The sequence below is a fragment of the Dendropsophus ebraccatus genome, chromosome 6 (genome assembly GCF_027789765.1).
Source record: "Dendropsophus ebraccatus isolate aDenEbr1 chromosome 6, aDenEbr1.pat, whole genome shotgun sequence".
Taxonomy (NCBI): domain Eukaryota; kingdom Metazoa; phylum Chordata; class Amphibia; order Anura; family Hylidae; genus Dendropsophus; species Dendropsophus ebraccatus.
Window position 1 is genome coordinate 25,431,346 of NC_091459.1, and position 14,018 is coordinate 25,445,363.

Consider the following 14,018-nt stretch of genomic DNA (forward strand, 5'->3'; position numbering starts at 1 on the left):
GACTGGAAAACGTCCACACCAAACCCCAAAAATGTTATAGAAACAGCACTTTATTAAAAAAAAAAAAAGGGGAGATGAAAAAAGGGTGTGAGTAAAAGTCAATTTTTTTTTTAATTGAAGTGCTGTTTCCATAACATTTTTTTTTACTGTTGAATAAAAGTCACAGTATTTTTTCCCTCTGCGCCCTCAGGCATTCCCACCATCCTCCACGATCTATGTTCCATATCTGTAACCTTTCTATTTAGATCTTGATTCTCCTGAAAAAGCTTCCTGGTCATGTTTTTTATGTTTTTCTTCTCACAGTTGAATAGAGTTGTGATCTACAAGGGCTCACCGGACCTTGAGGAATCCCAGTAACAAAATGAGTGCAGGTAAGCTTGGTAAATATCACGCAAGGGTCATCCACAGTGGGGCATGATAACATGGCAACAATCCACCTAGGGTAGAATCCAAACTATATTGTTTTCATTGTTACTTTTAAAGGTTACAAATGACAAGTCATTTGTAACCTTTAAAAGTAGCGAACATAGTACATTGTGTATGCTTGAGAAAGGCCTCCTTTTATTTGGTGAGGTGGATCAGGTGAGTGCCTCCACTATATTATCCTTTTTGGAGTACTTGCTTCATCTTGCTACACCAGGAGGTGCCCCGTTCTTTTCTCTTCGCTCTTCTCATTATTGTAATTTCTGACCCAATTATATTGATCTGCATGCCCAGATTAGCAATTGAGCCACCACACTTTATTGCTGTATCTCCACCAACCACCATGGCTGTTCCTGGCTCTCTCAATCCCCTATACCACTACCCTCTCTTCTATCCTGCCCAGCTTCATCAACATTTTTCCCTCCTGCTCTAGGCTTATTTGCTATATTAGGAGAACCAAATAACTTTTCCATTTTAGCTGCTGGTTTTATCGGGCTCACTAGTTTGTTTGCTTTAGCCCTATTTTCATTCAATTTCTGCTTAATGTTGAAGGGGAGATTTATCAAACATGGTGTAAAGTGAATCTGGTTCAGTTGCCCCTAGCAACCAATCAGACTCCACCTTTCATTCCTCACAGGCTCTTTGGAAAATGAAAGGTGGAATCTGATTGGTTGCCAGGGGCAACTGAGCCAGTTTCACTTTACACCATGTTTGATAAATCTCCCCCACAGGTTCTTAATTTAAAGAAGATTAAACCAAATTTTACCAACTCTCACAGAGACTTGTCTCTCAGATCGCATTAATAGATCTCCTGTCATATATCCTCTAATTTCCAATAAACTGTAATGCTATGTATATCAGTCATATAACATCAATATATCAGTGTACACAAATTCCCAGGAGCTATTAAAAGATACCTACACTGATAATAGTAGTTCTTTGACAGGATATATACAGGTAATGGTAACTCTTCATCTATATACCACACCTAGATTTAGACCTTGCACCTGTATGACCTTAACACTAGAAATAGTAGTTCATCACCACAATATATCCAGATAGTAGTAGTTCTTCAATACAGTATATAGGGATGATACGAGCTCTTCATATGTATACCACTCACATGTGTTTACCTCTCACTTCTAACAACATAAACCAGTTCCTGAGGTGGCCGTTTATAGCCTTGTTGGTGGTACAGTAGTTCATCAACACAGTGTATGCAGATAGTTGTAGTTCTTCAACACAGTATATACACATGGTACTAGATCTTCATATATATATATATATATATATATATATATATATATATATATATAGTGGTGCCTTGGATTACGAGCATAATTCGTTCCGGGATGGCGCTTGTAATCCAAATCCACTCTTAAACCAAAGCAAATTTTCCCATAAGAAATCATAAAAATGCCGACAATTGGTTCAACACACCAAAAATAATGATTTATTATTCTGAATAACATGTAAAACAGATGAAACAAACATTCAGAAACAGCAGAATCTGTGATATTATAAGTTCCTGTACAGGAATGGAGAGGATGGAAAACACGAGGGCTGACAGACTGCAGGGAGCATGAAGGAATGAGCAGGGCAGATGTGGGCACATACATGCAGCACTCTCTGTCCGGGGAGAGAAGGGTTACAGCTATGGAGAGATTACCCCTCACAGTCCTGTCCCCTGATGCAAGCCCCAGCCTGAAGTGGATCTGCTATGATTTGGAAGGTGAGGGAGACTTCCTGGGTCAGAGTACAGTGCTGTAGACCCCGCTATGCAGACCATGCCCCTCCCCCACTCACGCTCCCACCGAGTACAGGGAGCTCTTAAACCAAAGCAATGCTCTTAAACCAAGTCAAAATTTTGAAAAACTGTGAGCTCTTAAACCAAAACGCTCTTAAACCAAGTTACTCTTAAACCAAGGTACCACTGTATATATGTGTGTGTGTATATATATATATATATATATATATATATATATACATACACACACACCACTCATGTATGCATACCCCTCACTTCTAACACCAATTCCTGAGGTGGCCATTCACAGCCTAGTTAGCAGTAGATCATCAACACAATATATGCACATGACTCTTGACATGAGCCTTGCCTCACCAAAGCCGTCACCCCCTGGTCTCCTCTTAGACTCCGCTCCCCCTGATCCTCCATGCCGTTTCGCACAGGGGCTACAAAGATTCATTGCTACCAATGTCAATGCTGCAGCGACACTCTGCCTATGGCCCTTACTCCCAGCTTGCTACCATCTCCGTCACTGACTGGCTGAGTGGACTTGAAACGTCACGTCTCAAACCCGCGTCAGAGACCAGGAAGCGGCCAGGCAGCAGGGATCAGAGTGCTGCGATACGGGACCCGCCGCTGAAACCGGGAAGGTGAGTGGAAGTCGTTGCCCTCAGCCACCTCCTCCCCGGCCAGATCGGAAAAAAAAGAACCCTCCCCCCCACCGGAGTACCCCTTTAATCCCCATTAACCACGTGGTTCAGGCACACAGTTTCCTCCCGGCCATCACAGACGTGCCGAAGCTCAGCAGAAAAGGCATGCCTTAGCAACACCTCACGCTCCTCCTCCTATTTGTATAACCTTATAAGATACTTAAATGTTGAACTATAAGGTAATTTGAGCGAATGTACCATTAATAGAACGGCGTTGGCGTGGGGAAGCCCCTAAAGCTGTCCTTTTTTTGAACCGCGTCCCAGTTCTATCCCTGGGCACTGGTCGGGGTGAAGCACTGGAGGCGGCCCGGCCCGCCACCATTGGGAGGAAACTCCCGAACTCTATGACATGGCTCCATTAGAATCAATGAAGCCGCATCATAGAGGTCCGGGGGCTTCCTTCCACTGGGGGCGGGCCGTGCCGCCTCCAGTGCTTCACCCCAGCTGGTGCCTAGGTATAGAACATCGCTGTGTAAATCCTTGCGCCATTGCTGTTCTATCCATGTGCAAGAATTAAAGTGCATGTACTGATGGTACATTTGCTTTTACATGTTTAGTAGAAAAAAAATTCAATAACAAGATTGAAACAGAAATGGAATTAATTTAAGAGAATGTGATTATGGGCTGGTCATCTTGCCTTAGCTGTTTTAAACACAATTTAGTCATATGCTTTAGAGATTAGCAAGTCAGATACAGCCATAGGGAGTCCTGGAAAACATGGATACTTATAGATGTTCCCATGTTTTCCAGGAAGCCTTAAAGGGAACCTGTCACCCCCTGTGCCGGGGTGACGCCCGGCCGACCCCCTGGTAGAGCACCATATACTTACGCCTTCCAAGAAATCCCGGTCCTGGACCTGCTCCCGCCGGCGCAATATCGCAATCGGAAGCCGTGCACGCGCTCATCCGTCATTCTCTATAAGCTTCCTATGGCGATATCGCGACGGAGGGAGCGGGTCCAGGATCAGGACTTCGGGGAAGGGGTAAGTATATGGTGCTCCACCGGGGGGTCAGGCGGGCGTCACCCCAGCATGGGGGTGACAGGTTTCCTTTAAAGAGGTAGTGTGGCGCTAGGAAATTATTCACAAAATAACACACATTACAAAGTTATACAACTTTATAATGTATGTGAATGGCCCCCTTCCCATGTTCCCCGACCCCTGCCCGTGTACCCGGAATTGTAGTGCAGTATACATACCTGATCCGTGTCAACCGACCCCGTCTGTAATCTTGTCAAAGACGTCATCTTCGGGAGGCTGACCGACTCGCTCCTGCCGTCCCTCATGCCGCCCCCCCCCCTCTGCCGCGTCATAACTGAGTTATGCTCAGCCAATCGCGGCTGAGCAGCCGATGACGCGGCCGCATGATTACAGAGGGGGTCGACACAGATCAGGTATGTATACTGCACTACACTTCCGGGTACACGGGCGGGGGTCGGGGAACATGGGAAGGGGGCCATTCACATAGATAACATACATTACAAAGTTGTATAACTTTGTAATGTGTGTTAATTTGTGAATAATTTCTTAGCGCCGCACTACCCCTTTAAGGCTGCATCTGACTTTTTCAACAATGTACTGTGGTCATACTGATTTCAAAAAAATATTTTTTTCTGGGTTCACGAAAGTTTGCTAAAAAGAAGGTGTGGTGCTCAACCAGTGACGGACTAAGGTGTTGCTGGTGACGCCACTTCTATGGTGATTGGTTGGAGTTGGTACACAGCTCAGCCAGAGATGGTATTGTCGTGACACCAGTGCTAGTCCAGCTCACAGGTATGATGTTGTTACCTGCTTTGTATTATGGCTGGCTCTATTCCCCAGAAATGGTCGGTGACCTGCCGGGTTATGATGGGTCCCATGGGTTCTCGGCATGGTAGTCCTAAGTGGAAATTGACCTACCTGGACTCTTGGTACCGCCACCCACAGAAAGGGGAAAAATAACCCAAGGTGTGGTGTGCAGCTAGTGTGTATAGGTGCTAGTGCAGAGGAAAGGATGACTAAGTCTCAGTGATGTAAAAATACAACAACTTTACTGTACAGTCTCTCATTAGTACAAAACACTTTGGTAGCAAATAGATAAATCTTTAAACGGACTATAGTGCTTACACTCGTTTGTGCGGAGGAGATGCTTGAAGACGTAGAGTAGAGGTTGTTGCAGCGGTGCTTGAAGAGTTGGGGAGTAGAGTAGCGTAGTGGAGTTTGTCAAGGGAGTCCTAACCCAATGTAGCAATGTATTGTGCCGGAACTTGAGAGAAGTTCCTTGTACCAGTGTATAGACTTTAACCCCTTAAGGACAGAGCCAATTTTGATTTTTGCGTTTTCGTTTTTTCCTCCTTGTGCATAAAAGGCCATAGCAGTTGCATTTTTCCACCTAGAAACCCACATGAGCCCTTATTTTTTGCGTCACTAATTGTACTTTGCAATGACAGGCTGAATTTTTGCATAAAGTACACTGCGAAACCAGAAAAAAAATCAAAGTGTGGTGAAATTGAAAAAAAAAACGCATTTTGTTTATTTGGGGGAAATGTGTTTTTACGCCATTCGCCCTGGGGTAAAACTGACTTGTTATGCACGTTCCTCAAGTCGTTACTATTAAAACGATATGTAACATGTATAACTTATATTGTATCTGATGGCCTGTAAAAAATTCAAACTATTGTCAACAAATATACGTCACTTAAAACCGCTCCATTCCCAGGCTTATAGCGCTTTTGGTCCTTTGGTCTATGGGGCTGTGTCAGGTGTCATTCTTTGCGCCATGATGTGTTCTTTCTATCGGTACCTTGATTGCGAATATACGACTTTTTGATCGCTTTTTATTACAATTTTTCTGGATTTGATGCGACCAAAAATGCGCAATTTTGCACTTTGGGATTTTTTTGCGCTTACGCCGTTTACCGTACGAGATCAGGAATGTGATTAATTAATAGTTCGGGCGATTACGCACGTGGCGATAGCAAACATGTTTGTTTATTTATTTACTTTTATTTATAACCTGGGAAAAGGGGGGGTGATTCAGACTTTTATTAGGGGAGGGGGCTTTTTATTCACAACAACAATTTTCTTATTTTTTTTACACATATAGGGGACTTCTAGTATATACACTTTGATCTCTCATTGAGATTGGCACCGGCCGGCTTCAGAAACGGAGATCGCTCCTCCGGGATAACATCCCGGAGGAGCGATCTCCGCCACTAGACACCAGGGAGATGCTGGATCCCGTAATCGGATGCAGCTGTCATGTTTGACAGCTGCATCTGATTACTGTATTAGCGGGCACGGCGATCGGACCGTGCCCGCTAATACCTACGGTCCCGGGATACACGCGGCACACGGGACCGCCGCGGTTCAGAGCGGGGTCGCCGCGCGGCCCCGCTCTGAACGCCCTTACCGGCAATAGGGCGTACCTATACGCCCTTTGTCGTTAAGGGGTTAATCTGACCTCTTCTGCCCTACAGTGTTGAGTGACTTGTCCTCCTAGGTTGATACAAGCCCCAGCCTTGGTTACTTGGGTGAAGCTAAGTTTCCAAGTCTTCCCGTTTACCTGCACTGCAAGATACGTAGACCCTCTGGTTGCTTTGTTCTATCCAGGCTGGTTCCTCTTCTGTATCAGGATAATGCCCTGGACCTTTTAGACTAGTTCACGGCACGGCCTAGGATGTTCCCAGACTCTTCTCCCTCTTGTAGTGTTTAGCATTGCATAGTAGATATAAGTACTGAAAGAACAAAGTGTCTCTAGCTGCATCTGACCACACTCTTGTCTTAGACTGGACTGAACTTTCCCAGATGAGGGTCCTGGTAGATCCAGGCCCTGGCTTGGCTAGAGCAGAGATGTTTGCTCTGCGTGTCCTTCTCCCACGAGAAGTAAATAGCATCTCCTATAGGTTAGCAAAAGCACATGGTAACACATAAAACATTAACCCATTCCTAACTTCAGCTGTGCAATACATATAAAGAGCATACATATAAAATACTGACATCTTGTGGTGAAACTCTAAAGTTCACTAAATCACCACTTAACCTGGAGTAAGAGGCTTTTGCGACAGGTGTACAGGAGAAACATGAAACATCCGTGGTGGGACACCACAAAGGGTGCCAAATAGTACAATCTGGTCCATAGATGGAAAATGTTTAACAAAAAAAGATGCAAATTGCTCTGATTGGTAGGGGATACTGTAATGTGTATGGCCACCTATAGTGTGGAGTATCAGTAAATTATTATCTCATGCATGGAAGGATAACACTGATGGTCAAAGTGGATTTTGTTTATTCAAAGATGGCAGGTAGTATACATATCCTGGGGGTGGGTGTTCTTCTACTAAGGCTTGTGTCAGTACCGTTTATTATGTTTATTATGTCAGTTCGCGCACAGACCTTTATCAACTAGATAGCTGATGAAAGCCTCTGTGCCAAAACAAAGCTCAGTTGACTGTACAGTATATACTTAGAATGCAGCAAACGGTGCTGCCGAATAAATTTTGCCCTCATCGCAAGTCTGAATAGACATGCTGGTTGCAGTACTTTACGAGTGTATCCTGCCACCAGCAAGAAATGATAGTTACACTTTAAGGGGCATATTCAGAACAACATCGTCTCTCACACTTATACTTGTTACATCGTGTGTACCGCACACCGCAGTTTCTCTTCTCTATCAATGTCTGGAATACGCCCATGTGCCCAAGATGCCACGTTCATGAAGGGGGTCTCCTCCACGTTTTGGCGATGTCCCAAACTACTTCGCTATTGGAGAGGGGTGATGTCTGCTATACGTAAGGCTTATACGGTGGAACTGCAGCAATCCCCATTGGTTTACATATTGGGATATGTGGATGATCTAGCGCTAAATGTTGTAGAACAAACTGCAGTAGCTCGTATTTTATTTATGGCACGTAAGCTTATTGCTAAACACTGGCTTGATGAGACCCCTCCCTCGGTAGCGGAATCTGTGGGAAAGGTTAACTGGTTGATCTGCATTGAGAAATATGCGTACGAGAAAAGGAAAGCTACCAAGAAATTTGACAAGATTTGGGGTAAATGGCTAGCTACTCCTGATCTTGCGCCCCCACACATAAGCCATATTTTCCGTATGTTGTAATGACGATTTGTATATTTTCCTTTTCCTTTATTGTTGTTGTCTGATGGGAGGCACAATGATCTTTTCCGTTTGGACTTTCTCTTTGGGTAGGCTGTATAACAACTATCATTTATGGTATTTTATTGTAATTACAGTGTTGCTACATATGTTTTTCTATCACGTTCTGAGAAATGGAAGGTTTGGGGGGGGGGGGAGGATGCCCTCTTTGGGTTTTTGTTTGTACCTGGAGATAAACTGTTTAACCCCTTTCCGTCAGCAATCTGTATATGTATATGTATATATATATATATATATATATATATATATATATATATATATATATATATATACGTTCCTACTGCACATACCCTGTGCAGTAGGAATGTATATATAAGTTCCTGCACTGACGGGGCTTACTGATGAGTGCGGAACCGCTGCTGTGAGAGCGGACCCGCACACATCAGTGTCCAGGGCCGAAGGTAATGAGAGGCAGCTGTGATCCGGCAGCTGTGTCTCATTAACCCATTAAACGTTGCAATCTATAGCGATTGCAGCGTTTAAGGTACTCAGTAAAAGATCAAGCATCTGTCACTGAGTGATCGGGACCCCCACAGCATGGAAGTTTTGCATGTGCTGACAGGCGGGGGTAAGCCTTTTAGCTCTGTCATGTCGGTTTGGCGATCTGTGTATAGAGTCTGATCTCCATGCACAGATCGCTGATAACACTGATCTATGCTATGTTATGGCACAGCATAGATCAGTATATGCAATCTAATGATTGCATAATTTACAGTAAAAAAAAAATAAAAATTAGTAAAAAGTTTTTTAAAGTATTAAAAAACCCCTTATAAACTCTTAGAAGGTGGGGAGGAACATTGCATTAATCCGTCTGAAAGGGGTTAAAAAACTTTTCAATAAAAAAACATTTGATTAAAAAAAAAAGGGCATATTCAGGGACATGTCAGCAAGTTAGATGCTTGTAACCAGTTGAGTTTCCCATAATAAACAGGATCAACATAAGCATCAAGTCAAAGCAAATCCCTGGCTCTATGTGCTGCTTAGAATATGTGATGGTAAGAACAGGCATTTTGTCTATTAGATGGAAGGATAACATTGATAGCTGGGAACAACAAGAGCATAAGAAAAGGCAAATGGAAATAGATTTCAAATGAGCTCTTAGAGCTGGGACCAGATTCAAAGACATTTACAACAATCTCAATGTATCCAAGAACGCAATCTTCAATTTAATTACTTCTACATAAGTAGTGCATGAATGCTGCACTGAAGGTGAATCCTGCTCATTGAGAAAATGACCTTGAATTCATCACTATATATATTGATGAATAAATTCCCTAGAAACCCATTGACTCTTAGAGATAAGCTAACCTTGAGCGTGCAGCATTCGATTACCGGTGGCTGAAGAAGTTGGATGCAGCTCAAGGGAGTCCTGGAAAACAAGGATACATCCCATGGCCGTTTCCATGTTTGGCCTTAGGGCTGCATCTAATTTCTTCAGCCACCCGTAATCAAAATCCACATGCTTGGGTTCGGACAAACCATTGAGGTTCGCTTATCTCTAAGAGCCCTATTACACGGGACGATTATTGTGCGAAAAATCGTTATATCGTTCAAATTTTAACAATAATCATTCTATGTAATTCGAAAAATCGTTCTTGATCGTTGATTTAGATCTGAACCTAAAATCATCGTTAATCGTTCGCTGTAATACCACATTCGATCGCTGAAGTACTGCATTTCTCTATCTCGTTTGCGATAGTTTATCGTTAGTCGATAATCGTTAACAATATCGCTTCATGTAATAGGACCCTAACAGCTCTAATTATTTCATTAAAAACATCTTAACTGGTGGAAATTCAATACCAGAGATGAACAAATCTATAGTAGGAATGAAGCGAATTGCTTTGTTCCTATCGGCATTCTGCTCATCTGGCTGCAAGCTTTTAAGTCTGCTCCGCTGCTTAACGCTCCTCTGCGGAATCCATCTTTTCTCAGCACCCGGGGAGGAGCGGCATGGAGCGGAGCAGACTTCAAAGCCTGCAGCTGAATAAGCAGAATGCAGATAGGAACAAAGCGATTCGCTCCATTCCTAACGTAGATTTGCTCATATCTAGTATTGAACTTTCTGTTCCTATTAAATTGAACCATTCAATTTTCATCAAATAAGAAGTTTTACATTTGAAATGAATAGAGCCGTTAGAGATGAGCAAACCTCGAGCATGCTCACGGTCATCCGAACGCGAACATGTTGCATTTGATTACTGGTGGCTGAAGAAATTGGATGCGATCCGCTTTGTTCCTGTTGTAGATTCGATCATCTCTATTCAATGCACTGGAATGAAAATTTACAGTTTTTGTGAAATCACATTTGTATAGAATTTAACGAAAATGCATCCATGTGCCACCTCTGTCACAGACAGAGGAGGCTGCAGAGAGCACAGTGTCAGTCTGGAAAGAATTCATCACTTCCTGCAGGACATACAGCAGCTGATAAGTACTGGAAGACTTGAGATTTTTAAACAGAAGTAATTTACAAATCTGTATTTTTTTTTTACCTTAGTTGATTTAAAAACAATTTGTTTTTAAAGTGCCCCTTTAGGAAAAGAATAAAGAAAATACAGCACAGAAGTGACTGACAACAAAAATAGAACTGATGAGTACCGATCGATTCCACTTGACAAAGATCAAAAAAACAGACTGTAGCACCTTAATGCACAAATATATGAATACAATAGCACAGATAGTGCGCCATTTCATTAAACTCTAATGGAATATTAAAAGGAAAATTTCTAAAGATATTGTATATACACATTACAGCACATGTATATATGAGTCATTACAGATTATACAAGACCACTATGCAGCCTAGCAATAAGTTACATTAAAACATCTTTTATACTAGTCATTTCCTCCTTCCTTATTATTTGTACATGATCCAAAAGATTGAAAATGTGTTAAAAACATCAGTCTGCATGCATACAAACTAAGGTAACTAAGGTATGACAAATGCATTCAATCACTGAATATAACGGCCAATATAATATTGCCCATAAGGGCTTATTATTGGCTGAATATGGCCAATGATCACTTGGTGTAATGGGCCTTTAGATTTTCTTTTACTGATTAGAGGCAGATACTAAAACACATGTTTCTTTTTAAACCTGTTTCTATTTTACTACTGTAATTTTTTTACATTTTATTTTTTGTACATTGTTATCTGGGCTGCTATTTTGTTTGAGCTGTCTTAACAGCATTTACTGACACGCTTTACAGCAAGCCTCGTGGACATAGTTAAGGGATAGTGCAGCGCTAAACAATTATTCACTAAATAACACACATTACAAAGTTATATAACTTTGTTATGTATGTTATGTTAGTGAATGGCCCCCTTCCCCGTGTTTCCCCCCACCCACGCTAGACCCGGAAGTGTAGTGCTCTATACTCACCTGATTCTTGGCGACCCCCGTCCACCATCTTGTGACAATGATGTCATCTTCGGGAGGCCGGCCGAACCGCTCCGGCCGTCCTTCGTGCTGGCCCCCCTCTGCTGCGTCATCAGCTGCTCAGCCGGGAATGGCTAATCGGTCAGGTCAGTGCCACAGGTGATTGGGGGCGCACTGTGCACTGGCCGGGGGTGAGCAGGGTGCCGGGTGAGCTGCACGGGGGGTGGGGGGGTGGGGGATCGGTCGGGTCAGTGCCACAGGTGATTGGGGGGGCGCACTGTGCATTGGCCGGGGAGGGGGGATTCGGGTGCCGCTGGGGCTGAGAGCGGGGAACAGCGATCTGAGTGACGGGGCTGGCTGCTGTGAGAGAGGGAGACAGAGACAGCTGCACTGATCACTGTCTCTAGCTCTCTAACAGCAACCACCCCGGTCAGTGTGCTGCAGCTGCCGCGGGTGAGAGCATGGGATCCCTGGGGGGTTTTACGGGGGTACTGGTGACGGGGCGGGGGGGTGACAGTGCTCTATGGCTGCCGCGGGTGAGAGTGGGGAGGGTGTCACGGGTGACAGCGGGTCGGTGCCGCTGGTGAGTTTGGGGGGGGGGGGTTTGACTGCCGCGGGTGCGGGCGAGGCGGGGGTCGTTTGGCTGCCGTGGGGGGAGGGGGATTCGCAGCCAGTGGGGAACAGTGCTCTGGGGCTGGGGGGCACACGGTGCGGGTGACGGGGGTGGCTGCTGTTAGGGAGGGAGACAGTCTCCCTCTCCAGCAGCAGCCACCGCCATCAGTGTCCTCAATCACTTCAGTGGGCCAGGTTAGAATCGATTACCCAGTCCACTGAAGAGATGGAGGACACGTAATGCCGTCTTGGAGGATGATTCTATGCATTCGGTGGGGGTGGATGTACCTAGATAACAGCAAAACTGTGCAGAATCCATAATACATTGATATTAGAAAGATTGAAAGCTATGGGTGGGCAACGTATTAATGCAAAAATAATTTTGGGGGGAATACCCCTTTAACTCCACGCCCGCCAGAACATACTGGCTCCACGCTCCGGAGGTCCACATGCCAAGAGCCCCTGAAGCAAGCCAGAGCGTGGAGCAGGTACAGTATGCTCTGAACGGCTGAAGGGTTGAGGGGGCTGTCATTAAGATACTCGCAGTGGGATGTCAATCCCGCTGCGAGTATGTCTTCTTATTGAAAATCACAGGTGAGGGATCCGATGAGGATTTCGCTGCGAATTCCCAGCGTGATTCAGTGTGTGTTTGTACCCTTAAAAAAGGGATGTTGGTCATTAAAAAACAGTTTTGTGGGTTCCTCTTTAGAGCCATATGTGTATAGATACCATAAATTCAATGTACAGAAAAAAGGCTTTCTGGAAATTACAAACAACCACAGATTGTCTTCCCCCTTCTCCTTTGGGTGTATGTTTGTCTTGATGTAATTAGATGTATGGATACATTATCATCCTGATATCAGTAGTATAATTCAACCATAATGCTGCCACCACCATGCTTTACTGTAGGGATATAGCAGAAGCTTATTTCTGGCCAGTCAGCCATAAAGCCCAGATTGGTGAAGTGCTGCAGTGACATTGGTTAACCTTTTGGATCTTTGGAGTTCAGCTAGAGTGACAATTACGACCTTGGTCACCTCTCTTCCCAAAGCCAATCTTCTCAGATCACTTTTGGGATGGTGGGATGGCCAGCTCTACAAAGAGTCCTCCTGGTTCTTACAAACTTCTTTGATTTAAAGGGATGCTCTGGGCAGGTGCCTTTTTTTAGTATTTGCCCTGGGATACAGTGTTTGAAAATAATAAAGTGCACTTACCTCCCTGGCTCCCACAGTGCAGCCACATTTAGGGTGGGTTCACACATAGCGGAATCACAGAGGATTTCACAGCAAAATCTGCTGCAATTCCCGGCACTGTCAGTTTCAATAGTTTTACATACTTGCAGCGGAATTTTAATTCCGCTGTGAGCATGTAAACCCCCTCCCCTTTATCTCGTGGCAGCCCAGTGAGTACTTTACTGGCCTGCATTCTGGTCTGCTTCTGTGGCTCCCAGCAACCTGACGTCCCGCCCAGCCAATCAAGTGGCTGTGGCGGGACAGAGCACTCATTGGCTTGAGCAGGACGTCAGGATGCCGGGAGCAACACAAGCAAGTCGGAGTGCGCAAGTTGGCGCTTTACATATTTGTAGCGGAATAAAAATTCCACTGCGGGTATGTAAACCTGTTCAAAATGACAGGGCCGTGAATTGCAGCATATTTCGCTGCAAACTAGCTGAGTGATATTCGCTGCAATTACTGAACGTGTGAACCCATCCTGAGGCTATGTTTCCACACAGTATTTGCTGAGTATTTTTCAACCACAACAAGGAGTGGATTGAAAACACAGAAAGGCTATGTTCACACACTTTTGAAATTCAGTGGACGGCCGTCATTAAAGGGGTACTCCAGCGGGGGGGGGCTATTTTTGGATCTGGCCGGGGAGGAGGTGGCTGAAAGAAAAGACGTCCACTTAACTCTCCGGTTCCAGCGGCGGGTCCCGCATCGCGGCACTCTGATGCCCGGCCGCTTCCGGGTGTCTGACGCGGGCCCGAGACGTG